The sequence below is a fragment of the Anastrepha obliqua genome, unplaced genomic scaffold (genome assembly GCF_027943255.1).
Source record: "Anastrepha obliqua isolate idAnaObli1 unplaced genomic scaffold, idAnaObli1_1.0 ptg000219l, whole genome shotgun sequence".
Classification (NCBI taxonomy): domain Eukaryota; kingdom Metazoa; phylum Arthropoda; class Insecta; order Diptera; family Tephritidae; genus Anastrepha; species Anastrepha obliqua.
Genome location: NW_026562281.1, coordinates 1098 through 5000, shown reverse-complemented (window position 1 = coordinate 5000; position 3903 = coordinate 1098). Strand labels below are relative to the sequence as shown.

The following is a 3903-nucleotide window of genomic DNA, read 5'->3' as shown; positions in this document are numbered from 1 at the left end:
ATATACACATTTGCTTAAATTCAATTATTTTTATAAAAGAATAAGCAACTTATTTAGCATAGTCTTACAACCCTCAACCATATGTAGTCCAAGCAGTACTTTAAAATTGAATTTAATGTACATAACAGCATGGACTGCGATATGCGTTCAAAATGTCGATGTTCATGTGTCCTGCAGTTCACACGATGACGCACAGTTTGCTGCGTTCTTCATCGACCCATGAGCCAAGTGATCCACCGCTTAGAGTATTTTTTTATTTATTTTTATTTATAACAAATGTCAATTTTTTTTTGCATATATTAATTGAAAGAGTAAAATTAAATAATATTAATAATATATAAATTGATTTTCTTTCAATAATATATATCAAATATATTTAACTCTAAACATTTTTATTAAGTTGCGAATGTCTTAGTTCAACAATAATACAGTGGTGGTATTTATTATGATTCAATTATTTTGTATTTTTTTAATCATTTTATGTATATATAATAATATAATAAATATATACCACTTTTGTTATTGTGAACAAATTAACTTATCATTCAATCAAATGAATAATAAGTACAACTTTTTATTTTCATGTTTAAAGGTTTTTAAAAGAAAAAAATAAGAAAAAACATTACAAAATGTACCATCATATATTATATTTAATATGATATAATTGATGGATCACAAATTGAATGAAAAAGAATAAAAAGAATTATGGATTCAAAATAATTATATAAATTTTTTTTTTTTTTTCTTTTTTTTTTTTTTTTTTTTTTCTTTTTGTTCGTTTGTTTGCTTGTCTGTTTGTTTGTTTGTTTGTTTGTTTTTCTTACGGATATGGAACACAATAATGATCCTTCCGCAGGTTCACCTACGGAAACCTTGTTACGACTTTTACTTCCTCTAAATAATCAAGTTCGGTCAACTTTTGCGAAACAACCGTGACACACGAGGCGTCACAGTGATCACGTCCGGAGACCTCACTAAATAATTCAATCGGTAGTAGCGACGGGCGGTATGTACAAAGGGCAGGGACTTAATCAATGCGAGTTAATAACTCGCACTTACTGGGAATTCCAAGTTCATGTGAACAGTTTCAGTTCACAATCCCAAGCATGAAAGTGGTTCAGCGGTTTACCCGGACCTCTCGGTCTAGGAAATACACGTTGATACTTTCATTGTAGCGCGCGTGCAGCCCAGGACATCTAAGGGCATCACAGACCTGTTATTGCTCAATCTCGTTACTGCTAGACGCAATTTGTCCATTTAAGAAGCTAGTGTCCTTATAATGGGACAAACCAACAGGTACGACTCCACTTATATAAACACATTCAAACACTTGTACATTCAAGATGTACGCATGAAAGAAGGCTATATAAGTTTCAACATCATAATCCTGAAAGCATCTATTTAATATATTTGAGTCTCGTTCGTTATCGGAATTAACCAGACAAATCACTCCACGAACTAAGAACGGCCATGCACCACCACCCATAGATTCGAGAAAGAGCTATCAATCTGTCTTACACGCTTATGTTCGGACCTGGTAAGTTTTCCCGTGTTGAGTCAAATTAAGCCGCAGGCTCCACTCCTGGTGGTGCCCTTCCGTCAATTCCTTTAAGTTTCAGCTTTGCAACCATACTTCCCCCGGAGCCCAAAAGCTTTGGTTTCCCGGGAAGCGACTGAGAGAGCCATAGTAGTAGCTACACCCAATTGCTAGCTGGCATCGTTTATGGTTAGAACTAGGGCGGTATCTGATCGCCTTCGAACCTCTAACTTTCGTTCTTGATTAATGAAAACATCTTTGGCAAATGCTTTCGCTTAAGTTAGTCTTACGACGGTCCAAGAATTTCACCTCTCGCGTCGTAATACTAATGCCCCCAAACTGCTTCTATTAATCATTACCTCTTGATCTAAAAACCAATGAAAGTAGAACAGAGGTCTTATTTCATTATTCCATGCACAAAATATTCAGGCATTTGGAGCCTGCTTTAAGCACTCTAATTTGTTCAAAGTAATTGTACCGGCCCACAACAACACTCGATGAAGAGCACTGAAGTAGGTTTAAATAGGAGGAATATATAAAAAATACATTGTATTAATTATATATAAGAACTCCACCGGTAATACGCTTACATACATAAGGTAATGTACATACCACAATATATAGTTGTACTACCCGTATGAAGCACAAATTCAACTACGAACGTTTTAACCGCAACAACTTTAATATACGCTATTGGAGCTGGAATTACCGCGGCTGCTGGCACCAGACTTGCCCTCCAATAGGTCCTTGTTAAAGGATTTAAAGTGTACTCATTCCAATTACAGGGCCTCGGATATGAGTCCTGTATTGTTATTTTTCGTCACTACCTCCCCGAACTGGGAGTGGGTAATTTACGCGCCTGCTGCCTTCCTTAGATGTGGTAGCCGTTTCTCAGGCTCCCTCTCCGGAATCGAACCCTGATTCCCCGTTACCCGTTGCAACCATGGTAGTCCTAGATACTACCATCAAAAGTTGATAGGGCAGACATTTGAAAGATCTGTCGTCGGTACGGGACCATACGATCTGCAAGTTATCTAGAGTTCAACCAATTTAACGATCAAATGATCGCTTGGTTTTAGTCTAATAAAAGCACACGTTCCATAAGGTCCGTGTTTATATTGCATGTATTAGCTCTAGAATTACCACAGTTATCCAAGTAACTGTTAACGATCTATGGAACCATAACTGATATAATGAGCCTTTTGCGGTTTCACTTTTAATTTGTTTGTACTTAGACATGCATGGCTTAATCTTTGAGACAAGCATATAACTACTGGCAGGATCAACCAGAATAATATTTGTATTTATATATTTTTCTTTGTTTTTCATATTTGAAAATTTCATAAATTACGGTGTATATAAAAAGTAAAGGGGCGACCCCCCTTTAGCTTTTCTTATCAAAATTCAAAAACCGTTTTTTATGAAAAAGAATTTTCGTTCTCTATATTATATATTTTATATAAAAATATAAGAACGATATTTCTTCTTAATATTTGCCAATTTTCAAATAATTTATCATTCTTAATAACATTTTACTTTTTTTTCAAATGCATTTTTAATGTAATAATTTCATATATTACATAATTTTTCTCTTTGAATTGAAATTAATAATTTCATAATTCTATTTTTTAATCATAAATATATATGATTGAAAAAATTTTCTCCTCTTTTCCTTTGTTTAAAATTTAATTTTTCTTATAAATTTTTGTTTTTCTTATTTTTTTCTCTTCATCATCTGTTTAATTTCCTGTATTTATACAAGAAACAAACAGTTGAGGATAATTTCTATGTAATGCTAGTATAGAATATAAAATTTTGAATTCAAAAATTTATTTCTATTTAAACTAACTATAGAAAACCAGGAATAAAATACAATAACACCAATATGCCATAACATGTTAGTATAGAATATAGATTCTTCATATATGTATATATATTCGAAAATTTTTTCTATTTAAACTAACGTATGGAAAACCAGGAATAAAATCATAATATTACCAGTTTAATATGGCTCAAATTCGAGTTTCATATAGTTATGATTCGATTTATATGCTTCAATATCATTGGTTAGTTAACTTTTGATATTTTCATATTATATCACATGCCTTCACCGTGAGTGTTTTTTGCCATGCACACCTCACATTGTCAAAAATGTATGGGAAAAATTCATTTCAATACATTTCAGTTTGATTTGAAATGTCTTTATTATATATTTTAGTGCCAATATGCCAAGGTTATATTCCATAACTCTCTATTTAAACTAACGTATGGAAAACCAGGCATAAAATCACAATATTACCAGTTTAATATGGCTCAAATTCGAGTTTCATATAGTTATGATTCGATTTATATGCTTCAATATCATT

General features: G+C 32.6%; 1 non-coding gene and 1 pseudogene across 1 annotated transcript; both read right to left on the bottom strand.

Annotated features, from left to right (window-relative positions):
* Window positions 1-67: 67 nt before the first annotated feature.
* On the bottom strand, window positions 68-248 carry LOC129252483 (5.8S ribosomal RNA; annotated as a pseudogene).
* Window positions 249-839: 591 nt separating this feature from the next.
* Window positions 840-2830, bottom strand: LOC129252486 (small subunit ribosomal RNA). Its single transcript, XR_008583469.1, has one exon. It is a non-coding gene; the product is annotated as a small subunit ribosomal RNA (ribosomal RNA).
* Between the last annotated feature and the right edge of the window lie 1073 nt (window positions 2831-3903).